The sequence below is a fragment of the Hemiscyllium ocellatum genome, chromosome 28 (genome assembly GCF_020745735.1).
Source record: "Hemiscyllium ocellatum isolate sHemOce1 chromosome 28, sHemOce1.pat.X.cur, whole genome shotgun sequence".
Lineage (NCBI taxonomy): Eukaryota > Metazoa > Chordata > Chondrichthyes > Orectolobiformes > Hemiscylliidae > Hemiscyllium > Hemiscyllium ocellatum.
The window spans coordinates 24,620,773-24,648,763 of NC_083428.1; the positions used below are offsets into that span (position 1 = coordinate 24,620,773).

The 27,991-nt window shown below is 40.1% G+C and overlaps 1 protein-coding gene across 1 annotated transcript in view; it reads right to left on the reverse strand.

The window, feature by feature from the left end:
* The window catches only part of nfic (nuclear factor I/C), a 475,870-nt gene that overhangs the window by 20,655 nt on the left and 427,224 nt on the right, over nt 1–27,991 (reverse strand). The window lies entirely within an intron of this gene.

Genomic DNA, 27,991 nt, shown 5'->3' on the forward strand with positions numbered 1-27,991 from the left:
TTCACATTCACTACACAGACTGGACTCTGCCATGTTGCAAACTTTCGATAGGAAACCAATATAATTTTATTTTTCACATTCTTCCATCAAAGTATTACCTTCAAATATCCCATTACTGATACGTCTGACAGCACAAGCAGTGCAACTGGAGCAATGCAAATGAGTCGCATCTGTGCTAAGGGGTTGGCAGCAATGGTAAATCTTGGTTAACTGTACCGAATAGCAGCAACTTCTGGGTCAGAACTCTCACTTATTACTTTTCAGTGGAGCTGGACAGCTGATGCACATAACTGGAAAGGTTGTCTTTTGGAACAGCACCTGTTTAACTACGATGATTGCTACATACAAAATAAATGGCAGTTGTGGTAATATCGGAGTACAAATGCCTGTGGTTTCCCACTCAGTGCATTCTGAACCTTGGTCATGTCATCTGGCACCTTGTTGCATGGGGAGAGGAAGAGGTGGATGGCCCGTCACCATAGCCCATGACAGCACAGCTGTCCAACATTCAACATGGAAAACTCAATGACAGCAAAAACTAAAGATCACTTTCCATTGGAGAAGTGGGAGGGTCATATTAATGAACACATTAATAGATCATGTCTACTTTTGGTGTGAAGGAGGCACTCAATGACTGGTACTAAAAGTGAACGAAGCTGCACAGTGTTTTATTCCTCTATCATTTTTTTGTGTAGTGATGAATCACTGAACCTATGAAAGCAAGGCTGATTTCTAGTGGAATTCTGCATTGCAATATGCTCTGTGTGGAATCAACTGCGGGTTTGCAGTTACATAGAGTCATAGAGATGTACAGACCCTTCGGTCTAACCCATCCATGCCGACCAGATATCCCAACCCAATCTAGTCCCATCTGCCAGCACACGGCCCATATCTCTCCAAACCCTTCCTAGTCATATAACCATCCAAATGCCTCTTAAATGTTGCAATTGTACAAGCCTCCACCACATCCTCTGGCAGCTTATACACATACCACCCTCTGCATGAAAAAATTGTCCCTTAGGTCTCTTTTCTATCTTTCCCCTCTCACCCTAAATCTATGCCCTCTAGATCTGCACTCCCCGACCCCAGGGAAAATTTGCCTATTTATCCTATCCATGCAGCTCATAATTTTGTGAACCTCTATAAGGCCACCCCTCAGCCTCTGACGCTCCAGGGAAAAGAGCCCAGTCTGCTCATCCTCTCCCTATAGCTCAAATCCTCCAACCTTGGCCACATCCTTGTAAATCTTTTCTGAACCCTTTCAAGTTTCACAACATCTTTCCGATAGGAAGGAGACCAGAATGGCACGCAATATTCCAACAGTGGCCTAACCAATGTCCTGTACAGCCGCAACATGACCTCCCAACTCCTGTACTCAATACTCTGACTAATAAAGGAAAGCATACCAAACACCTTCTTCACTATCCTATCTACCTGCGACTCCACTTTCAAGGAGTTATGAAACTGCACTCCAAGGTCTCTTTGTTCAGCAACACTCCCTAGGACCTTACCATTAAGTGTATAAGACCTGCAAAGATTTGCTTTCCCAAAATGCAGCACCTCGCATTTATCTGAATTAAACTCCACTTGCCACTTCTCAGCCCATTGGCCCATCTGGTCCAGATCCTGTTGTAATCTGACGTAACCCTCTTCACTGTCCATGACACCTCCAATTTTGGTGTCATCTGCAAACTTACTAACTGTACTTCTTATTTCGCATCCAAATCATTTATGTAAGTGATAAAAAGTAGAGGGTCCAGCACCGATCCTTGTGGCACTCCACTGGTCATAGGCCTCCAGTCTGAAAAACAACTCTCCACCACCACCCTGTGTCTTCTTCCTTTGAACCAGTTCTGTATCCAAATGGCTAGCTCTCTCTGTATTCCATGAGATCTAACCTTGCTAATTAGTCTCCCATGGGGAACCTTGTCGAACGCCTTACTGAAGTCCATATAGAGCACGTCTACTGCTTTGCCCTCTTTGTTACTTCTTCAAAAAACTCAATCAAGTTTGTGAGACATGCTTTCCCACGCACAAAGCCATGTTGACTTTCCCAAATCAGTCCTTGCCTTTCCAAATACATGTACATCCTGTCCCTCAGGATTTCCTCCAACAACTTGCCCACCACCGAGGTCAGGCTCACTGGTCTATAGTTCCCTGGCTTGTCTTTCCCGCCCTCCTTAAACAGTAGCACCACGTTTGCCAACCTCCAGTCTTCCAGCACCTCACCTGTGACTATCGATGATATAAATATCTCAGCATAAGGCCCAGCAATCACTTCTCTAGCTTCCCACAGAGTTCTTGGGTACACCTGATCAGGTCCTGGGGATTTATCCATTTTTACCCATTTCAAGACATCCAGCACTTCCTCTATATCTTCCATATCCTTTTCTACAGTAAATACTGATGCAAAATATTCATTTAGTATCTCCCCCATTTTCTGTGGCGCCACACAAAGGCCACCTTGCTGATCTTTGAGGGGCCCTATTCTCTCCCTAGTTACCCTTTTGTCCTTAATATATTTGTAAAAACCCTTTCGATTCTCCTTAATTCTATTTGCCAAAGCTATCTCATGTCCCCGTTTTGCCCTCCTGATTTCCCTCTTAAGTATACGCCTACTTCCTTTATACGCTTCTAAGGATTCATTTGATCTATCCTGTCTATACCTGACATATGCTTCCTTCTTTTTCTTAACCAAACCTACAATTTCTTTAGTCATCCAGCATTCCCTATACTTACCAGCCTTTCTTTTCACCCTGACAGGAATATACTTTCTCTGGATTCTTGTTATCTCATTTCTGAAGGCTTCCCATTTTCCAACCATCCCTTCACCTGCGAACATCTGCCTCCAATCAGCTTTCGAAAGTTCTTGCCTAATACCATCAAAATTGGCCTTTTTCCAATTTAGATCTTCAACTTTTAGATCTGGTCTATCCTTTTCCATCACGATTTTAAAACAAATAGAATTATGGTCACTGGCCCCAAAATGCTCCCCACCTCAGTCACCTGCCCTGCCTTATTTCCCAAGATAGGTCAAGTTTTGCACCTTCTCTAGTAGGTACATCCACATACTGAATCAGAAAATTGTCTCGTACGACTTAACAAATTCCTCTCCATCTAAACCCTTAACACTATTGCAGTCCCAGACTATGTTTGGAAAGTTAAAATCCGCTACCATAACTACCCATGCAGGCCAGACTGGGTATAGTCAGCAGATTTTACAGATTCCCTATGATGTGGAAGCAGGATATTTGGTCCTTTGAGTCCACATCGACCAAACAGCATCCCTGTCTGTCCCACCACTCTACCTTTTCCCTGGAATTCTGCATTTCCCATGGCTAATCCATTTAGCCTGGATACTATGGGGCATTTTAGCATGGCTAATCTACAAACCTGCACATCTTTGCACTGTGAGAGGCAACCGGAGCACCTGGAGAAAACTCATGCAGATAGCAAGAACGTGCAAACTCCATACAGTCACAATCACTGTTTGGAATATCCCACACATAAATACATAAAGGAATTATAAGTGCTAAAAGTTACTCAATTGTCAGTAAATAATCTTGCAAAAATGAACATGGTCCCCTGAGATTTATCTTGCAAATTTACTACCCATTGTTGTAGGCAGTAAGAGACCTAATCCAGAGAGAATATGCGCTCAGTTAGGAAGGCAAATTCAATCTGCTATAAAGTATATTGAGGGCAGTTGTTAATCTGTTAATGCATTGAAAAATTAAACATTAATAATATTTTTATCCTGGTTCAATTCTACATCTGAGTTGGTGGACTGACTACTCCATATTCTCCTTGGTTCATTGTCAAATCTGATTCGAATCTGGATGCTATTATTAAATCTTAATCCCAGATGAATGAGTTTGTGTCCCAGGCACTACATGGTTCATTTGTACTCTAATCCTGTTGGCTAATTTAGACAGCAATGATGTAAATATAAATGAAACAGTGCTAATATTATTGGAAGGGATGTGCTGACATCCGCTTCAAGTTGTGGTGTTTAGATAATTCCCTGGATAAAAATGTACAATATTTGGTGCCATTTTAAAATTTCTCTCAGTAGGCTGTACACTCAGCCCATCATCTCCACAGTTGGCCTGTGTGAAACTACAGAAACATTAGCCAGCATAAAACAGTACTTCTGCTGCTGAATGTGGCTCTGCAAAATAAAATAGGTACCAAATTATTTTATAACTTCAACAATGCAGAGACAATAGTAGTTTCCATTTGTGCAACAGACTTTATCCACAGTGCTTCAAAGTGTCCGCTCCAAGCTTCAGGCTCTATTTGCTTTTCCCTGAATCTGTTTCCAGGCTTAACCAATCGAGTATAGTGAGCATCAATAATAGACTCATCTAATCGAACAATTGAACAACACACAAATTTCCTCTTTAAATCTGGTGTTGGGTTAACAAATTCCACTAAGCAATCTCTTGAAAACCAATGAGCAAGGGTAGAGTTTAAGTCCGTGCTATTAACAGAACACTCATATTTAATGGAATTGAATCCACATTGCTGATAATGAATGAAATGTGTTGACCAGAAAACAATGACAAACAAAATTAACAAAATGAATTTGCCAACATGCCTCGGAAATATGCTGATAAAGGAGCAATAAGTTTGAAAAGAAACAAATGGGTTGAATCCCTAATGGCAATTCCAAATTGTGAAAGTAAGCTCCATAGGCTGCAGCAGCATAAGGATGATATTAACTCTCCAGAGATTTTTAAAGGAATGGGAAGAAGGTTGGCTACATTTATAAACAAAGTGCTGTATAAGGGGGTAAGGGTCTAAAGGGTTAATGTTGAGCAGTGCCTGAAGTAAGACATACTATGATTGTGTCATATGGGCTAGTGTAAAGATCAGCATAGGACCACAGAATGGTCTTCTTCAGTTTCTGTAACAAAGTCTATCACATTAATGTAACTTATAGATACTTGCTATCATGGAATACACTTCTTGTTTATGACAGGATCCTCTTGTCAGATGACTGAGTGGTTTTCCTCCAGCACACTTGTAAATCCCCACTTGGAAAGAGGATTTGCAGCAGATCTACCAGATAGCACAGACAACATGACGAGTCATGGTGAGGATTCATCTTACAACATGGTGATCAAGTGGCTGCCTCTGGCATTCGGGCAGCAGTGACAGTCTGAAGACTTCTTCAGAAACAGCTTTAAGAAGGCTGCATGAGCAGGCAGTCAGCAGCTAGAAGGGTTGAACATCTGAGAACCTTAGAGTAGGGAATCTCATAGCGATAGCCATCATGGTGCCTATGGTGAAAAGTATTTCATAGTTGGTAAGATGCACACAGCAGCAAGATTGAGCTCGGAGCTCAAAGGAGTTGGAACACTAGTCACACCAGTCAGTTGCAGATTGCACCGAGTGCCTATCATCTGTAGAAGCAGTCCCAAAACAAAGCTCTGTTGGAGAGTGATGGGACATCAGAGGTTCTGTGGGTAAAGTATAAGTTCATACTGAGCAAAGGCAAAAGCTTTAAGAATATGGCACAGCTTAGAGGCTGGGAAACCCTGAGCTCAGCTGGAGCATCACCATCACAGTGAACAGACACAATGAGGCATGGCCACAGTAGAGAAAGCAAGAGGTAGAGAAGCAATTCAGAACAAGATTGTCAACTCTGAAATGTTGTGAAGCCAGAGGTAATGCAATAACAGGATCACTAAGAACCTAAACAGACACAAAATACAAAGGAAAAATGAAGTTAGGAGACTGTTGAGACCACGGAAAAGGTAGGAAATGTAACATTAAATGAATGCTTCCTGCTTTAATCAAACATGTCACAATCAGAACTTATCTAGGTGAAAACTATGAAAGCATTGGGAATTATTATATTGAGTTACGGGCAGTATGGATCATCCAGAAAAAGGACATTTAAAGATCAGGATTTATCTTCCATAGTCACAGAGTGGGATTTATTCAGTAAAACTGCTAGGGAAATTGGAATAGTTTATTAATGCTGCAATTACCAGGATTCATCTGGAGAATCCCCGAAAAAAATGGGAATCATCCAATTTGATGGCAAAAACATTGGAAATGCTTCCAATACGGCAGTACACAGTAGCAGCATTGTGATACAGCAGAAGTAAAAGTTTTGATGTAAGGAAAATAGAAAGAATTGCAGCAAAGATAATGCTACAGGTAGATTTTATTTCATAGATAGGCCAAATAGAACACAGAACTGGACATTTTGGAGAAAACCATTCTTAGAACAAGATACTCTATCAGAAGTTTGTGAGAATACTGGTAGCTCGGGTGCTCATTGTTGTGGTTCTGTTCGCCGAGCTGGGAGTTTTTGTTGCAAACGTTTCGTCCCCTTTCTAGGTGACATCTTCAGTGCTTGGGAGCCTCCTGTGAAGCGCTTCTGTGCTGATTCCTCCGGCATTTATACTGGTTTGAATCTGCCGCTTCCGGTTGTCAGTTGCTGTCCGCTGCAGTGGCCGGTATATAGGGTCTAGGGCGATGTGTCTGTTGATAGAATTCGTGGATGAGTGCCATGCTTCTAGGAATTCCCTGGCTGTTCTCTGTTTGGCCTGCGCTGTAATAGAGGAATCAGCACAGAAGCGCTTCACAGGAGGCTCCCAAGCACTAAAGATGTCACCTAGAAAGGGGACGAAACGTTTGCAACAAAAACTCCCAGCTCGGCGAACAGAACCACAATAACTCTATCAGAAGCTACATGAGTAAATTTATGAACAATTGGGCATAGAGCTGGTGACATTATAGCTCATGAAAATGTAAAAGAACAGATAGTAAGTTTGAAAGCCTTTGACATAACTTTTACCTCAGAACAAAAAAAACTATTAATAATTAAAAGAAGAATTTGACATCCAGGGCAATCCAAAGATAATTTTATTAATGATCTGTACAAGTGGAAAATGCGACTATAAAGATTTAAAATCAGAATTCATAACAGACAAAATGATGAGTCTTTGTTGGATTTTATTGCAATCAAAAGAAGACCGGCTCTTGGGAAGTCATGGTTCTGTTCGCCGAGCTGGAAGTTTTTGCTGCAAACGTTTCGTTCCCAGGCTAGGGAACATCATCAGTGCTATTGGAGCCTCCTGTGAAGCGCTGCTTTGATGTTTCTTCCGGTATTTATAGTGGTTTGTTCTTGCCGCTTCCAGGTGTCAGTTTCTGCTGTAGTAGTTTGTATGTGGGGTCCAGGTCGATGTGTCTGTTGATGGATGTTCTTGCCGCTTCCGGGTGTCAGTTTCAGCTGTAGTGGTTTGTATATGGGGTCCAGGTCCATGTGTCTGTTAATGGAGTTTGTGGATGAATGCCATGCCTCTAGGAATTCCCTGGCTGTTCTCTGTCTGGCTTGTCCTATGATGGTAGTGTTTTCCCAGTCAAATTCATGTTCCTGGTTGTCTGAGTGTATGGCTACTAGGGATAGCTGGTCGTGTCGTTTTGTGGCTAGCTGATGTTCATGGATGCAGATTGTTAGCTGTCTTCCTGTTTGTCCTATATAGTGTTTTGTGCAGTCCTTGCATGGTATTTTGTAAACTACGTTAGTTTGGCTCGTGCTGGCTATTGGGTCCTTTGTTCTAGTGAGTTGTTGTCTGAGTGTGGAAGTTGGCTTGTGTGCTGTTATAAGTCCTAAGGGTCGCAGTAGTCTGGCTGTCAGTTCTGAGACGCTCCTGACGTATGGTAGTGTGGCTAGTCCTAATCCAAAAAGGACTAGCCACACTACCATACGTCAGGAGCGTCTCAGAACTGACAGCCAGACTACTGCGACCCTTAGGACTCATAACAGCACACAAGCCAACTTCCACACTCAGACAACAACTCACTAGAACAAAGGACCCAATAGCCAGCACGAGCCAAACTAACGTAGTTTACAAAATACCATGCAAGGACTGCACAAAACACTATATAGGACAAACAGGAAGACCGCTAACAATCCGCATCCATGAACATCAGCTAGCCACAAAACGACACGACCAGCTATCCCTAGTAGCCATACACTCAGACAACCAGGAACATGAATTTGACTGGGAAAACACTACCATCACAGGACAAGCCAGACAGAGAACAGCCAGGGAATTCCTAGAGGCATGGCATTCATCCACAAACTCCATTAACAGACACATGGACCTGGACCCCATATACAAACCACTACAGCTGAAACTGACACCCGGAAGCGGCAAGAACAAACCACTATAAATACCGGAAGAAACATCAAAGCAGCGCTTCACAGGAGGCTCCAATAGCACTGATGATGTTCCCTAGCCAGGGAACGAAACGTTTGCAGCAAAAACTTCCAGCTCGGCGAACAGAACCACAACAACGGACACCCGAGCTACAAATCTTCAACCAGACTTTAATCTTGGGAAGTCATTCAGATTGTGAGTGAAGCAAAGTCTGGAAGCAGCACAGATCAATCTTAAGAATAGAAAGTCAACCCTATCACAGAAGATCAACAGAAACCATTCAGTTGATATGGTATAAAACCCCTAACAACAGCCATAAGAAACTGGCACAGTGAATAGGATGTTAACAGTTGTGGAGCAAGGAAACCTCACAGATTCACAGAGCAGAACTTATTCAATAAAACTGCAAAGTAAATTGGAATAGCTTATTAACACTGCAATTACCACGATTCATCCAGAGAATCCCTGAAAAAAAAATGGCAGAAATAATGTCAGCTATAAGAAGGAATGCTTTATCTGGAAATGAGTAGGTCTTTTCAGGAAAATTGCCAATGTAGGACATAGTCAGAGAGACACAAGAAGGCAAAAAGCTACTTATGACAAAAAGTTAATGAGGTAGAATAGGATATACTAGACAAAACAAAACAAAAGGTATACCAACGGGGAATAGGTGATTCAGACTTTTTTGTTACTGGAAGTTATTTATGTTAATGGATTTTTCACAAATTCTAAACTTGATACAGAGACATGTGTGACTGTTTTATGAGATACTGCACCATGGTTGAAGAAATATCATCGGGAACTAAAGTAGTGCAACTAAGGTATAACACTTAAGATTAGAGGTATGCTACAAGCAACTGAAAAAACAAAGGGTGTCAAACAGTAGTGATGTTATATATACTTCACAAAGAATTGTCATTCTTGAGCATGAAAGTGACCTGAATCTTCTTCATATAGCTGAAAGAATCAAATTATTCAAGAACCCACCAGTTAAGGAACAGCTAGCCATGGTTCAACAGCTGAAGGAGCATTCAGTCAAGGACCAGCCAGTTGCAGAACAACCAGTCAAAGGGCAACTGGTAGAACATTTCATAGTGCTCTCAGACTCATGAATACCCAAACCGAAGACTGAACTAATTGTGTTAGTTATGTTGGCATTTGTTTCTTCTGGTAAGCAAGATGGAAACTTGTGACTAGAATGTTTTCCACTGCTTTCAATACTGAGAGTTTAAATTGAAAATATCTGCAAGTTCTGTAAGAAAACACAAGCAATCAGGTAGATAGGATAGTGAAGAGGGTGTTTGGTATAGATTCCTTTATTGGTCAGAGTACTGAGTACAGGAGTTGGGAGGTCACGTTGCAGCTGTTCAGGACATTGGTTAGGCCACTGTTGGAATATAGCATGCAATTCTGGTCTCCTTCCTATCAGAAAGATGTTGTGAAACTGTTGTGAAACTTGAAAGGGTTCAGAAAAGACTTACAAGGATGTTGCCAGGCTTGGAGAATTTGAGCTATAGGAGAGGCTGAATAGGCTAGGGCTGTTTTCCCTGGAATGTCGGAGGCTGAGGGGTGACCTTACAGAGGTTCATAAAATTATGAGGAGCATGGATAGGATAAATAGACAAAGTCTTTTCCCTGAGGTGGGGGAGTCCAGAACTAGAGGGCAGAGATTTAGGGTGAGAGGGGAAATATATGAAAGAGACCTAAGGGGCAACTTCTTCACACAGAGGGTGGCACGTATATGGAATGAGCTGCCAGAGGAAGTGGTGGAAGCTGGTACAATTGCAACATTTAAAAGGCATCTCAATGAGTATATGGATAGGAAGGGTTTGGAGGGATATGGGCCAGGTGCTGGCAGGTGGGACTAGATTGGGTTGAGATATCTGGTCAGTATGGACAAGATGGACTGAAGGTTCTGTTTCTGTGCTGTACATCTCTATGACTCTATGACTATGAGATAGCCAATAAGTATTACCCTACTTGAGCCAATTGACGAATATAAAACTGATGTAACTCAGATCTCACCACAACCTAGTGAACAAATAGTTATAACAGATTTAAGACTGATGTCAGGCCTGACATGAGTAGAAAGATGCAAGTCTAAACAGAGAATTTCCTTTCCTTAGTTTCCCGAGCACCAGTGACAGACATCATGCCACAAGCAAGAAGCACTACTCAATACTACAACTGAGGAAATGAGCATCAGCAGGGATGAGGCTAAATTAAAACATCTAAAAAGAAATAAAGAGCATATACATTTCAGCACAGATTTACCAATAGATGGTGAATAAAAATCTGACTTAGACTGAAGAGCATACAACACCATAGAAACTATGATGATACGGATGATCAATTCCACAGATTCAGAACACAGTTGAGAAGATATTGACTGTCTGGATATCCTGTTTATGGCAAGAATTGGAAGTGCCTGCTTCAACAGGGCAGCCATCCTCCATGAAGTAAATTCATGAGCTTAATGCCCTCTAGGTGTTACTTTGGAGTAAGTGACTCTTTCAGCAGAAATTACGTCCTCAGCAAAGGAAATCCAACAGATAAAACGTCCTCTAATTTAATGCACTTTCACATTATCAGGAAAAGAACCAAAGCTAACAGGCTTCCACTCAGAGATCATCAATATTCCAAGTCAGAAGAGAATGCACTTTGGGAGAATAGTGAAATCAGCAGATCTCTGTCACCAGGATCCAGGGAGGGCCTATGCTGGCTATTTAGGTGTCTGGCATTTAATACACTGATATTTTTCCAAGAAGGAAACATAGGGGTCTTGCCAGCTTTCCAAATGACAGGTGAGGCCACCAGGATTATATATTGTCCAATGTTTCAGATATTCATCGGTTGATGAACTGAAGGACATTTTGAAATACTAAGTGTAAAATATAGGAACCTACCAAAAGTACGAAAAGGTGACAATGTTAAGAAGTGCACTGTGTGTGGCATTCCTCTGTAATATATTTCAAATGATGTCACTATGGAATATAATACTTTTCTGTTAACATTATGCCACACTGTGCTGAAGTCATTCCAGAATATGTCAAAAGTCCTGGAACTTTCCCAAAAACTGCAAATAATCTCATAAAATTTCCTACATGAATATAGATAACTTAATAAAAATATTTTTAAAGAAAAGAATTCTGGACTATGGCCCAGAGTGCAAGACACCAAGGTTAAATGGATTAATGTGATGATGAAGTAAACTGAGAATGAAACCTGACCCAAAATTCAAATAAACTTGAGATCTGCTGTTGTATGTTGTGACAGTGACTGACCTTCTTAACCTGGCGATAGTCTCATAACTTAAATTTATACATATTCCTAATTAGCTTTGCTTAAAATTACAAAGATATGCAAATTTTCAATAATATGAAACATAAATGCTAAGAAATTCAGTAGACCTAACAGGACTGTGGAAAGAGAAACGGTGATAAGGTTTCAAAATGACTGCTCTTCATAACTGAAGGGTGCTGGAAAACTAAAATATTTTGTATGGTAGAAAAGGAAGGGGGCTGAGGAGCAGTAAAGAGAACAGAAGGTGCAGGCACCCGAGAGCAAAACAAAAAACATACTAATAATAGTAGAGAAGAAACATAGCTGAAGAGTGGGTGATACTGGGAGGTGTTAATTGAAGAAAATATATCAGCTCTCCTGATAGCAAAACCATGGAAACTATACAGTGCGGGGGGGGTGGGGGGTGGGGTTGGGAAGGATGGGGCTGCATTAAGATGGAGAACAGAGATCCTGATCTCATCTAGAATCTGAAGACATAATATTTTTATCCAATTTTTATCCTTCTCTCACCTTTAGCTGATCAATCCCTGACTCCCTTTCCCTTCTTTGATTACGTTACTGTAACATTTCTCCATATCTTGGGTAGGCAATGGCCTGTTAATCTAGAGACACAGGTAATCTCCTGGGATCTGGGCTTGAATCTTGCCACAGCAAATGGTGGAATTTGAATTCAACAATAATCTGGCAATAAAAGTTGAATGATAACCAATGCTGATTGTCATGAAACACCCATCTGCTCACTAAGTCCTTTAGGGAAGGAAATCTGCCATCCTTATCTTAGTCTGACCTATGTGTGACTCTAGACCTAAATAATATTTTTGACTCTTAACTCCCCTCCAGGCAATTAGGGATGTGCAATAAATGCTAGCCCAGCTAGTGATGCCCACATCCCATGAATGAATAGCAAAAAAGCTAGACTGTCCAATAATATCCATTTAAACCCACCAATTCCCACAGCTATATTGACTACACTTCCACAAATCCTGCTTCCTGTTAGAACTCCACTAATTGTCCCTGTTTCTTATCTATTGCTGCATCTGTTCCAATTATGCCACCTTCCACAGAGATGTTTCTGATGTCTCCCTTTTTCCTCATGGAATATCCCCTGCCATGACTGATGAAGCTCTCAGCCCACTTCCCCTATTTCTGCCTTCACCATGCTCCTCTTCCTCCCATAATAATCAGAGGGGTTCCCTTATTCTCACTTCCCACCAGTTTCCGCATGCAAAGGATCAGTTTCCACCATTTCTGCCACATCTAGAATAAAGATATGTTCCCTTCCTCTCCCTGTCAGCAGTCGTAGGGAACATTCCCTCTGTGTCACCCCAGTCTGCTCTGCTGTCGCGCACAACACAGCTTCATTTGCCCTGCCCTGCCCTCCACTCCATCCCAGTACCATGGCACCTTTCCATGCAGTCACAGAAGACGTAGTACCTTGATCTCCTCCCTCCTCACCGTCTAAGGTCACAAACACAACTTCTGGGCAGAACAACAATTTACTTGCACTTCTTTCAATCTAGTCTACTGTACTCATTGCTCACAATGTGATGCTCTCTACATTGGCAAAAACAGCCGCAGACTGAACACTTTGCAGAATGTTTCCATTCTGTCTACAAGAAAAACCCTGCCTTCCAATCACTTACCATTTCAATAAGCCACTTAGCTCTCACACTATCATTTGTAACCCAGGCCTACAGCTGTGTCCCATGAAACCAAACACAGGCTGAAGGAAAAAGCACTGTTATTTCCAACTTAGACACTGCACTGCCTTCAGGACTCAACTTTGAGTTCAACAACTTCAGACCATGAACTCTGTCTTACATTTTGATTACTCTCCCACCTCACATAACCCAGCATATTGTCTGCATGGATTTGCTCTTAATAGATTTGACCTATTTTCTACTATTAACACCTGTTGTTCACAACCACTTTTCAACCATATCACTTCTCTACTATCATTAGCATTTCCATTGTGATTGGTTCTGAGGCACCTTCACCATCTATTCCACTTGCTTGCCCTCCCCCCTTTTTGTACTGCACCAACAAAACATTTTCTCTCGCCTCCTTCGGTTCTGTAAAAACCATACTGGACTCAAAATGTTAACTGTATGTTTCACCCCAGATGCTGCCAGACCTGCTGAGGTGTGCACTTTCTGTTTCTCTCGCAGTTTTTATTTTTATTTCAAATTCCAGCATTCGCAGCACTTTGCTTTTATTTTACTGGCAACGATATTGACAATGCAACTCAAGATAATTTAGACTGTGGGTGTTGAAATGACCTCTTGCCTAGTTTGCAGGCAATTTATTAAACCAAGTGAGCTGTACAAAATAGCACCGTCACTTTCATGAGAAATGTATCAAATTTAGGCCATTTTGAGCCATGGTTATGTGGACAAATGAATTAGTGTTCATACATAGCTTTCACATCCTCAAATTACTTTATCAAAGCAAAGTTCATTATTTATGAAATTATAATGAAGGCAGATGCAATAATGAAATAAATTCCTCAATAACCAATTTTTGCTTATGTTCCTTCAGGGATATTTATTAGCCAGGACACCGAGAGAACAACTCTGCTTCATTTACTACCATGGGATCAGACAGATGGATCTTGATGCAATATTTGTTGAATTAATGGCATCTTCAAAAGTGCTCCACTGGGAGGGTGTTTAGAGCTAATTTCTGTTTTAGGGTCTGGTTGGGAACCTTGGTGTCCACTTATGTGCAGGGGCATCTGAAACTTCGCAGAAGGCAGCTGATGTAGCTTCACTTACTCCTGATCAGCGATCAAAGTCTCTGCCAGACCCATCGACGTTCCCTGTTGGATTTGGAACTTGCCTTGGGATAAGCTTGAAGAGAACAGGATGACATTGGAATGCAAGTTTTGTGAGATTTAACTCTAGACACACACCAAAACCTCCACCTGACTGGGAAAATTCTGCCCGACATTTTAGATCTGTGATCTTTCATCAGAACTTGAAAATGTTACAGATGTATCACGTTTTACCTCTACTTCCCTCAGTGTTTAGGACTCCAAAGACTTCTTTCAAATTAAACTGCAATTTACTTGCATTTTAAAAAATTTAGTATACTGTGATCCTCCCTCACAATGTGGTGTACCCTACATCCAGATGATAAATGTGGAATGGTTGATCTCTTGGCCGGACAGCTTCATTCAAATTGCCTCCCTGTACAGTGCACGAGCACTGTCCTAAGCTTCAGGTTGCTTGTCATTTCAATACTCTTCCATTTGGATCTCTCTGTCCTTGGCCTCCTATACTGTGCTAATGATGTTCAATGCAAGTTTAAGGAACAACACCTCAACTTTGAATCAGTCTTACAGCCATTTAGAGTCAATACTGAGTTCAACAAATTCAGATCATAACCAATGTTTTAAATTACTTTTTAGACAGCAGTTGCAATTGACTTAATTACTTAGAATTCCACAAGATCCATTTTTTAATTTCTGTGTTTGTTACATTCTGCCACCTTTGGTGTTGAAATATCATCGCTCCTGGCATCCAATCAAACAGGAACTTTCCCTTTTCTTCTTTGCTTCCCCAAACCCACACTCTCCCTGCCTCTGAACTTGCTTAACACTTGTTGCATTCCTAAATTGTTACAGATTGGGTAGAGAGTCACTGACCTCAAACATTTTTCTCCATAGATGCTGCCTGACTAAATACTGCCTCATGCTTTGTATTTTTGATTTCCAGCATTCACAGAATTTTGTCCTTTAAGTGAAGTAATAACATCAACTGCACATTACAGGATGTGGATTTATGTCCAGTTAACTAATGGTGTGAATCACCGTATCTTAACCTTTCCCCGGTTGGTGCTTTGGGCTTTTGCTGTTCGTATGGTAGGAGGTAAAATGTAGTTGATGCTCTTGGCACAATATATGCTGACAATTGATTTATTTTTAACACTCAATAGTTTAAAGCCTGCCAAGAGTTGAGAAAGTTGCTTTCTTTTAAACAATGACATTTATAATCTCTTCCTCCAACTGTAAAAAGAAACAGGGCCTCAATTATTCAAACATGTCCAAACCAAATTTCAGTAACTAGCATTTAACATATAAATAATAAATACAGATGGAAGAGCTTCAGAGGCCTTCACGTGCATTGCACATACGACTGAGACCATAAACCACAGCTGTCCTTTTTCATACATCCAGAGATGTATGACTCAAACCATTAGGAAAACATAGTGCAGACACCTCCTGCCAGTTACTGCTTAGCCTCTTATTTGCTGCTGCATTTGTTTGGTTTGGGTAAAGAGTGAACGTGTCAACCCTGACAAATCTAAATGCCTCTGGTGGTTTACGAGATGAGATGAACTGGAGATCCTGGTCATGCAGTGGAGATTATTTTGCCACCCTACAACCGACTTTATAAAACAGAATTTTGGTTATACAAAGTTTAAACTGACTGGAATGCTCATACCGTGATCCATGCCATACTGATTGTAATTTAGTTTGGATTTGGGTTACATTAACTGCACTTTAAATTATAACATGTAAAAATATATGCCATTGTTTTTATCCTGTCTTAGAGGATGTTACCTCTCTTTTAGAAAAGAAATTACAGTAACATTTCAAATGTGAAACACAAATAACTCAAATGTCTGTACATTGAAAAACAACTTAGAGCACATCTCTAGCCAGTCTCAGCTGTGGCTCAGTTGATAGTATGCTCACCTGAGTTAGAAGGCTGAGGTTCAAGTCCCACTCAGAGACTTGTGCATCTAAATCTAGACTGTTACTTCAGTAGAGTATTGAGGGAGTGCTGTGGTGTCGAAGGTGCCATCTTTCAGAGGAGACATTAAACACTGTTTCTGATTGCTGTCTCAGGTGGATGTGAAGGATTCCTTGGAGCTATTTTTAAGCAGTGCTGGTGAGTTCTCTCTGCTGCTCTGTATCCCTCAACCAATAGCACCAAAATAGATTATGTGGTCGTTACTGCATTATTCTTTGTGGGAACTTGCTGTACATGAACTGATAAACTACCTGCTGCATTTCTTATTACAGTGCCTGCACCTCAAAACAACTTCATCGACTGTGTTATGTTTGGGATGTTCTAAGGTCATGAAGGGCACAAGTATTTCTTTCCTTTCAAGGTCAAACATTTCAATCATTGGGAGATGGCCTCTTGCTTTTGCACATTGCCAAACTACACACCATTGATTTTAGCCTGGAGCCTAAGCTTCCAGCATTTGAAGGACAGAATGAGTCTGTTGATCCTGTTGTACAAAGCTCTCTTGTGCAATGAATGTTTTCGCATCCGCCTCTCCAGTGTAATGCATGTTTTTCTTTGACTCTCTCCTGTGTACTAAATGTTTTTCTATAAAGTTCTCCTGTGTAAAGATGTTATTTTTCCAGAGTCCATGAAAAAATTTCTGAACCCATTCTAGCGTCAGGCAGTTATGTTCTAAGAACATGGGCTTATAGGGGCACCTTATATATGGTAAGTAGCAAAAATTGATATCTATGTTTGAGGTTGCAACAGGTTGAATTGGACGTCTCGGGAATAATACCAAGAGTGCATTTTCAGATACCCTCTACTCAAACTCTTCCCCTTAGCCAGATTTGGAAACTGTTGCAAGTTTCTGATGAGTTCCTTTGTTGAAGGTCATGAAAGATTCATTCATCACAGTTTGATGACATCCTATCAATATCCAGCCAGTAGATTAGTCACATGAAAATATATTTTACACTCAATGCAGAGCTTGCATTTCAAATCACAAGAGCCCCACTGTAGCAGGACACTGAGGCTCCTTGCAGCACCTTCCAAACCTGTGACCTCTACAACAAAGAAGGCAGCAGATACATAGGAGCATCTATGCCTGCAAACTACACACCCAGTTTTTGAACTATTTTGCTATAGCCCTGTTGCTGGGTGAAAATCCTGGAACTCCCTTCTAACAGCACAGAGGATATGCCTACTCTGACGACTGCAGCAGTTTAAGAAGGCAGCTCACCATAACCTTTCTCAAGGGCAGTTCAGGATGGACAACAATTACTGGTCTAGCCAGTCACTCCCACATTCTGTGAAACAATTAAAAAAAGGCTTATTCTAAGCCATATTTTTGGACCATTCAATCAGCTGAAGTGACTCAAATATACAAGTTATTACTTACAGTGCTTGTGACAGCCTACTGTTAAAGTGATTGGAACTTATGGCAGGAAGTAAAATACAACAAATTGAGGGGATAACAGTCAATTATACTGAACAATCCTGCTCAACTCACCACCTAATCTCAAATGTGATTTTTAGGAGGTCAAAGTACACAAAACCCCCTAAAGACTCCTTTCCCAAACCACATCTGTGGGGTGGCACGGTGGCTCAGTGGTTAGCACTGTTGCCGCACAGCGCCCGGGATTCAGGTTCAATTCCCACTTTGGGCAACTGTCAATGTGGAGCTCGCACATTCTCCCCGTGTCTGCGTGGGTTTCCTCCGGGTGCTCTGGTTTCCTCCCACAATCCAAAGATGTGCAGGTCAGGTGAATTGGCCATACTAAATAGCCTATAGTGTTAGGTGCATTAGTCAGGGGTCAGTATAGGGTAGGGGACTGGGTCTGGATGGGTTACTATTCGGAGGGTCAGTGTGGACTTGTTGGGATGAAGGGTCTGTTTCCATACTGTAGGGAATCTAATCTAATCTATCCACATCCATGACAATCAGCTCCTTCAATTCTTTCAGCAAATAGGAAACATCATCTAAGAGTGGCAACCTCTTCATTGGCATTGCCACACTGGGAAATATTCTGTCTCAAGTGATATCTGTGAAATGAATGGACTTAATTGACCTAGCTGTGATCCTCCTGGTGACAATAACAGATATATCTTGCTTTGTTAAACAAATCTATTTATGGATGCTGTTACACAAGATGTGCAAGGCTTGTACATGTTTGAGTTGTCGTCAGGTAGAGTGAACCTGAACTCTCCTTCTGCTCAGCTAATGTTCCGTTGCTGTGGAAACCATTGCTAGCAGAACCCGGTTGGATTGGATGGTGCAACAATTTTCACATAACCTACATTGGCACTCAGCTAATTCAGAAAGTAAATTCAGGTACTGTCAGACTTCCTAAATGATCATGTCATAATATAGAGAAGTTTTTGAGTACATTGATCTTCATCTGCTGGTTTAAAAGAGAATTAGGATGTTTGAAATGACTTTCAACTAGGGTTTCATTCAGCTGGGTTATATTGCATTGAGGTCAGCTCATTGAAATACAGAATTATACCAATGCAATTGCCATGGTGCACATTCAACATTGTAAATGAGACAATGTTTTAACAGGTTTAATGATGAGTCAACTTCTGTACATCAAATACAAATGTTGCATTTGTATCCTGATAAGGAGGTCAGGGGATATAAGATCTCTGACGCACTGGTGATATTGCATCACAGACTTCTACCAAAATAGGTGCTGCTTACCACCTAGGCAAAAACCTTCAGGAAAAAGTACGAGCATGCAGCTCAGACAACCTCAACCTGACAACAAATCGTGAATATAATAAACTACTGCATGTAGGAAATTACACCAAATTTTCCTTCATTCAGTCAGCAATACAAGCTAACAGAGAGGAAAGGTTAAAATATGGAGACCTTGGATTTTCCTATAAATGAGTTAGAGACAGACCATTCCCTTAAACCCCTTTCTGCTGCCTCCTCCACTGGAGTCAAAATTAAGAGATTATTTGGTTTTTGCTTCTTTGAAATCAGGTCGAGACCATCCGTTTTTGGCTTCTACTAGATCACAAATTTGCTTTTTCCAACAAGCCAAGTTTCTACAATGCACTTCTCTGCCCTAAACCTGAGCTCAGATCATTTTCTAATTTCCTTTTCATCTCTTTTAATCCCATATCAGAGCTCAACTTGTTCATGGAACTCAGCTGTTGCATTTTTGTTCCTATTCCCACCAGCCTGCTGACCACCCATTTTCCCTTCTTGTCCCCTGTGCTGGCTGATACTGTAAATTGTCTCTATTCTTGTATGGCGCCCAACTGTTTCCAATCTGCCATCATGAAGTATTTTCAAAAACACACACTTGACCTCTCTGTCACTGCAAGGTACTCAACATTGGGTTGGTAGTTTATCCTACCACCTTTCCACTTCAAAATTATTTTTTGTTTTTTGCTTCCCAAATCTGTAGCCAGCTTTCTGACAACTCTACAACAAATGTCTGCAATCAGGTTTATGATCTCCATAGTACTAAAATGATCAAAAGTCACAAATGATATTTGCTGTGATAATGAATGAAGTAAATGAGTTCTTCTTGTCCCTTTGGTACTATATATATATCTTGCAAATTGGCTGTTTGCACCTTTCTTCCAATGTCAAGCTGCTATTGTCTGGTTCCACTCTTACTTAACTATCTCTTCTCTATGGTCAGAACATTTCTTGCAATGACTCACCTCCTGCTGCAGTTCCCCAAGAACCATTGGTCTCCTCCTAACCCTTATCTAAAAACTGTCTCGTCTATTATTTCTTTCTGTAATACATGAATTACGTCACTATAATACATGTAAGAGTATAGTCACAGTTGAAATTACATTTCTACTGTGTTATATGGTTTACGATTTTCCCATCTGTGATAAGAGTTCCCCGTTCTGTTTGGACACACTCCTAGAGATTTTAGAAACTTTGGAACAGGAGTCAGCTATTCAACCTAACAAGGTGGCTACACGTTTGATGTGATTGCGGTTGAACAAACACTTCAACGCCTTTTACCCATGCAATGCCCATAATCCTTTAAGGTATTGATCTAACAAACGTTACTTCAAATATACTCAAAGACAGAGCACAGTCCTCAGGCACAGAGAAAGATTCACCACCTTCTGAGTAAACAAATGCTCATAATGGTCCTTCCATTTATTTTTAAATTATGTCCTCTGGTTCTAGACTCCCCAACCAAGGGAAACATCTTATTTGCAAATACACTTTTTATCTCTTTAAATATTTCGTATATTTTGTCTTGTGTTGGCCCAATTTCAACACCCAACCCAGTCAAACAGCTATATTCTCACTATCTCCAACATATTTATATAGAATAAACATACAGATGGAAAGAACAGGTATACACTCCACCTATTTCAACAAAATAGGTGACAGCCTTGTTCTAATTAATTTCGCAGGACAATGCCTTGACTAATCAGAGTTAATCTGCCTGATGTAAGATTTAAACAAAGCTTGGCTGTTAATTGTCAATTTTTAATGTATACATTAATAGATGCACCGTCTGTCCAACCAGAATCCACTCACCATCAAATTGGCACTGTCCTCTCAAACAGCATAGATGTTGTTTTCCCTTCACATTGGTGTTTCTTGTGAATTGTTCTGGTGAGTTCAAAATAAGAAGCTTTGACAGCAATACTCAAGGATGAATTGGAAAAAGGTGAGAAAACTATGAGAATAGTCTGGCTAGAAATATTTTTAAAAGTTGCTATAGGTATTTAAACAGGAGACGAGTCAGTAAAGCGAGTGAATGTGTTCTAGAGAGTGAATCTGGTGAATTATTGATGGGAAATAAGGAAATGAAATAAAATTGAACAGATATTGTGCATCAGTCTTTATTGTACAGGATAAAATAACACCCCAGTAAGGACTGTAAATCTAGAGACAAAAGAGAGGTAGTAACTGAAATCAACTACAAAGAGGAAAGGGCACTGAAGAAATGAAATATCCTATGAAAATGAAAAGGAATGCTTTGCTACATTTGTACAGGGCATTAACTGATACCATATCTAGAGTGCTGTGAACAGTTTTGGTCTCCTTACTTAAAAGGCATAACTGCATTCAAAACAATTATTAGATAAGGTTTAACTGACCTTCCTGGGATGAGGAAAAATTAGACAGATTGGGCCTGCATCCATTAGAATGTAGAAGAATGAGATGTGAGTTTACTGAACCATAAGATCCTGAGGGGACTTGACAGGGTGCATGCTGGAAAGATGTTTCCCTTTTGGGAGAGATTAGTACTAGAGACAATTTACAAATAACGAATCCCCCATTGAAGATGGGATGAGGAATTTGTTTTCTCTCTCTCTGAAGTTTGCAATTCTGTGGAACTCTGTTCCCAGAGCACATTAAAGATGGGTCACTGAATATTTTTAAGGCAGTGACAGATAGATTTTTCGCTAACAGGGGAGTCAAGATGTGTGGCAAATAGGCAGGAGGGTAGAGATATGGCCACAATCTGACTAGCCATGATTTTGTTATTGACGCAGGCATGGTGGGTCAAATGGGCCATAATAATTCCGTGACTGTAGAACAAGCCCAAGGTACCACAAGGTCTACTCCTGCTCCTAATTCATGTGTTTGTATCATTCTGTGCAACTAAGACACTAATTCTCGACAGTTCATGTGGGAAAATGAAACGATGCATCACCTGACTCACCTGCCTCTAACCAGACCACACACCCAGGCTTCATTGCTGCATGTATCATAAGGTCGAAAGAGAGTTCTTTACAAAATACTCAGAGATCATTTGTAAGATCTCCCATTCAGCCAATAAACCAATTTTTAGAACCATGAGCTACAATTTCCTTTAATTACTAACATGAATTAAAAAAAAAGTCTAAAGTGATATTATTTTTGAACATGACACTAAAATTGTGGGAACTGACTCTAAGTAACATTTTCCCATTGATGTTAGGATCCAGGACTTTTCTCAACATAACACTCCAGTTGTTAGTTCATGTTTGCTCCCAGTTGCTAATATTCTTGACATTCTGTACATCATATTTCCAGAATTTACCCAGGCATATTTATACCAAAACGTTCATTGTCTGAGTTCTGAGAAATGTGCATAAATAAAACTTTCCTTTACTTGGAAAAATACATTGGCTTCAAAGGTTTGAAAGGAACAAATGTTTACAGTCAAGCGTTATTACATTTGACTTAAAGAAAATATACATGGCTCCAACGAACCCGGGGAGGGTAATCTTTCTGTTGACATAAATTTCTATCAGTATGAAAAAATATCCCAAGGACAGGGCTGTATTTGCCTTTGCACAGTTATCTTTTCTTGTGCAATTAAGAAAACTTCCTGTTCGTGTGAGATTACTTGAATAAAGCACATTTCAAAGTGCTGCAATTCAATCAGGGCTTTAAATAGGGAGTGCACTTCAAACAGAACTTTACAGTAGCCAGAACTCAGAGCTGGCACTTTTCAGTAAAGTGATATAGTGAGGCAGACCACTTAAGTTCCTATACGTGGTGTCACACAGTGATAGGATGTGACCAGTACTGTGAGATCCTCAACTCTCCCATGTTTCCTACGTCATTTGAGGGGGGGGGGGGGGGGGAAGCAATAAATTCATTAGACACTTTCTCATATAGGGAGAAGTAAACTTAGGCTGTTCTAGTTCTCTTAACTGCAGCTTTATCAAGTGCAGTGTCAACAAAGGTTCATAGGTATAGTATGTGGGGCCAAAAGGAGCAAAGTAAAATATGATTTAAAAGTGAGGGAAAAGGAAATCTTTTAACCATGTAACTAGATATCAAAAGAGTTAAAAATGCAGCATCTGTGTTTTTGGAGTTTTGAAAAGAAATAAGATGACTATCATTATTAAAAATAAATGATCTGACAGTACAGTAAAATTCCCTCTTCTTGAGAAAGCAGAGTTAATCAAGATTTAAAATGTAAATTTAATCTAGCATATATTCCCAGTTCAATAGGAGAGACTTTTAAGTCTTAAAACCCTGGCTGAAGCAGGAAATAGAGATCAAAGTTTTAACTACAAATCAGGGTGCAGGAGATTATTTTGGAACGCCTCCACTGTTCACTGTTGCTAGGGCCCAGGCTCTCGCGAGTTAAGAGCAGACTAAGCAGTCCATGCATCGATCCTCTCTTGAATCATTTAAATTAGGGTGGGAATGTTTCTACTACAAAAGGTATTACTAAGCATTAAAGATTTCATCTAAAAACACAAGGCAGACAGAATTGATACGAGGGTGTACGTGCGTATGGAGTTAGCAGAGTCATTTATCTTGAGAAGAAGCAGACTGTATTGATTGCTCTGGTCTATTGTTCCATTTTGAAGTCCCTGAAGTTCAAGTTCATCCTGCAATTACATCATGTCTGGTTTCCCATGGCAACCAGACAGCTCCAGACATGACTTTACTCTGCAGGGCACAACACACTTCTAACGCACTTTAAGATCACAATTCAAAATGCAGTCAGTTACTTAAGGAACACAGTTAACTATCTGTCCACATTTTAATACATGAGAAATAAAATACAGAGAAAAAATAAATTTCAACTGCAAATGGACATTTTAAAATTTGTCACAAAAATCAATCCATAGTGAGCAAATATTTGTTAAAAGGAATTGCAAACATCAAAATCAATATACAAATAGCTCTCTGAAACAGAGGCAGGAATCCATCACCTCTTACCCTGTATTAAATATTTAAATATTAAAGTATAAATACATGAAAAAAGGAACATAATCCAATAAAGGGATTGAGGTGATGTCAGCTGGATGGAGTAGTTTGTGGATGCTACTTAAACCATAAGTGTTTTAGCTTCCATTGTACCAGCTTTATTATTTACCAATTTATTTTATTAATTATTTCCTAATAAAATATATTCTCTCGTGAAAATTATAATATAATCTGAAGAAAAGCCACAAGTGCCTGCAATCATTTAGAGACTTATCCAATTGATGAATATTAGTGTGGGGCTTTAGTGGAGATTGCTGGCAAACTCATGATTGGGGCAGGGAATGGGGTGCGCAGTAATGACAATATGTGTGGTGGAGGGCACAGAGGGAAGTTACAACTGAACCATGTCTTATTTTTTTCCACCAATCACATATATGCACTTCCAATATGACCAACTAAATGGCAGTCCAGGCCAATGATCATAGCTGTTAAGTGGATCTAAAGCTAATGTAGATTAGGAACCAAGCTGCATAGCTTTTCCTTCACAGCAACTTTATTCACAGTCTTACACATCTCCTATCTACAAAAACCAGTATCCAAGCCAAACTCTTTTAAAGATATTTTTCAAACAACCCATTTAGAAATATTATGACATGCTTCAGTGCCCAATGGGACTTGAACCTGAACCTCCAGGCTCAAATGTAGGAGACACTACCACTGCATCAAAAGATACTAACTTCAATCAACCTGTTTTGACTTGTTATGACACTCCTACATGGCCATCACATTCTGCGTAGGATTCAAATCCAGACCTTCTGACCTAAAATTGAGGACAATAATGCTTCACAACTCCTGCCTCATTTTTGTTTGTGCTTATTTATTTTAATCAACCTGCCATTACTTTGGAGAAGGTGGGAGTTGAACCTAGGCCTCCTGGTCCACAGAGAAGGACAATACTGCCATGACACAAAAGGTACTGACCCCTTTTTAACGTGTGCTTCGATATTTTTAATCAACCTGTTCAGCAATGTTATTACACACCTCTGAAGAAGCAGATACTTGAACCCAAGCCTCTTAGTTCAGACATAGAAACATTACCACAAGATCTTCTATGTCCTTTTTATCTGTGCTTTCTTTCTAGATCTGGAAGTGATATCACACACAACCGAGCTTTCTCATCACCAAGTCACCATGATTTTATTTGTCCTTAAAGGCAATCAATGAACACCCCATCAGCTATTCACCCATAACCATATAAGTGACTTGTAATGATATTAGATCTTTTTTTCTCTTTTGGGTCCCCCAAATGGCTGAGTTGAGCTAGTTCAGAAGAGACATGAAATGAACCTGAATATCATTGCTTTTCATACAAAGATATGCAACGAGCCAGTCAGGGATCATACAAAGTGGTTCACAGTTTGAGTTATGCTGAAGATCTCAACATCGTTGAACAAGGTATTATGCAAAAATTAGGCAACTCATGCAAACACTGGAGCCAGAAAAAAAGCCATTTCAATACTATCTACCTGGTCTACATTCAGATCCAAGTTTTGGTCATGAAGGATAGCATTCCAGAGTCAGAACATCTAGCTATTTAAACAAATGACTCAAATGAGATACTTGTTGCCTTGAATATATTTAAAGCATTGTGATCTCCAATCTAAAGATATATCTCAGGATAATTTTTTAAGTGAATTATACAAAATATTAGCTTGCATTCACTCAATCTTTTATTCAAACTTTGACACAAATAGCCAGATTTCAGTCTGGGAAGGCTGTAGATCCCAAAAGGCACCTGTTAAAAACATTGATGGTTCTATTTCAATGTGATGTCAGGGGACTGGTCCAATATCAATAAATGGAAAAACACCCCCCAGTCCCTTTATGCATAACATGTAAAAACTGCACACACCTTAAAAACAAACTGAAAAAATATGTCTTTAACTCAATGGATCAAGTAATTGGAGAAACACTTGAATTCTGCTCCTCTACATGAAAATAAGGAAACACTATAATAGTGCAGGATAGGGAATTTTTTTGGTTACCAATTCTTAAATAGAGAAATTCCCAAAATTAATATCTTAAACTGGATGAATTATAAGAGGATTAGAAGTATATTGGAGGGATAGTGTAATTATAGTGTGATTATAAAACTTCCCAGTGGAAAACAGAGAATTGACAGCTGATATGGGGCAGGATCTTCCCAGACCCTGAACAACATGGGCATTGGAAACAAAGTTGGGAAAACAGTGTGAGAAATCACAGTAATGCGATTCTCACCACTGAAAGCAAAATATCTGATTCTCTATCCAAGTGTTGAACGGCAAGACGAAAATCTCGTTAGACAGCAACAAGAGGGCTATTTGAATCAATTTGCATGCATTATCATGTCATTACTACCTAATCTCACATCATTAATATGCAGTTCCATATTCTTGCAAGTCAGATAGAAACAAGACAGTCACAATTCCCAACATCTGATGACTGCAGATCACCGCTTGTTCCTCTTGCCTCCATCTTCAGCAGCAATCACTGGCATCTCAGGGCATGTTCTATGGGCAGTGGCAACCCATACCCCTCACAATGGATGTTAGGATTGGACAGATATCAGCCTCTCTGCACAGATCTGGCACAGATCTGACCCACTTACATATAGCTTTTAATTTTAATGCTGAACTTTGGCATGAACTATCACCTTTCATTGTAATATTGCTACATTAAAAATGGTGCTTGTGCCATTAAGTCCCAGGAGGTACTGATATTGGCGAGTACTCCTGATAAGAGATAAGACAGGACGGTAGTGTGCCATTGATGCATGGCAGATAGCTAATGAGGTGAGTTTTGGAGAATAACATGAGAAATCTTACTAGGGCTCATGAGGGAAACCCTCCACAAAACTTGTCAAAATTGTCATGTATATAGTTTCTGGTAAAATTCAGCCAATAGTTGCTGTTTTTTAGGATTTGAAAGGGGATATATTCTTTACTGGAATCTGAGGGTAAAGAGGATGCTTCGGGCGGGTGGGGGGGATGGGAGCTGATTCAAACTAAACCACAAAACTCATACATTTGCTGATGACATGAAGATGGATAGGAAAGTGAGTCTCAAAAGCTGGATAAAATGTCTACAGATGGCTACAGAAAAGATAGGGAAAATGACAATTGGGAGTATAATGTGTGAAAATGCAAACTTGTCACTTGGTCAGGAAAAATAAGAAAGGATATTATTTAAATGGAGAGAAATTGTAGAACATCGTGATGTAGACGGATTTGGGTGGCTTGGTTCATGAATCACCAAAGATTTGAAGGTAGAGCAAATGAGTGAGAAGACAAGAGATATGGAACAGTTAATTGCAAGGAGAATGGAAATATATAAGTTGTGAGTTTTACTATAGGGCCTATGGGAGACCAAATCTGAAGAACTGTTTACAAAAACATAGGTGAAATGGATACAACTGCACTGGAAGCAGTTCAAAGAAAATTCACATAATGTATTCCTGAAATAAAGAATTTAGCTACGGGAAATGGTTGAACAAGTGGGGCGTTTACCCATTGCAGTCCAGAGAATGAGAGGTGATCTGCATGAAAAATATACAATCCTTAGGGCACTGATAGGACCAACATCAGAAAGATATTTCCTCTTGTGTGGGAGGCTAAAAGAAGGGGACATAGTTTATAAAAAAAGTGAAGTCATTTTCTGCTGTGCTTCCTATTCTGACCAATCATAATAACATAAAAACATAAGAACTTAAGAACTAGGAGCAGGAGTAGGCCAACTGGCCCTTCGAGGCTGCTCCACCATTCAATAACGTCATGGCTGATCTTCTTGTGGCCTCAGCTCCATTTACCCGCCCTCGCACCATAACCCTTAACTAAGAACTAATCAAAAAATTATCTATCTTAGCTTTAAAAACATTCAATGAGGAAGCCTCAACTACTTCACTGGGCAAGGAATTCCACAAATTCACAACCCTCTGGTTGAAGAAGTTCCTCCTCAATTCAGTCCTAAATCTGCTCCCCACCTCTTGTCCTGGTTTCACCCGCCAATGGAAACATCCTCCCTGCTTCTATCTTATCTATTCCCTTCATAATTTAATATGCTTTTATAAGTAC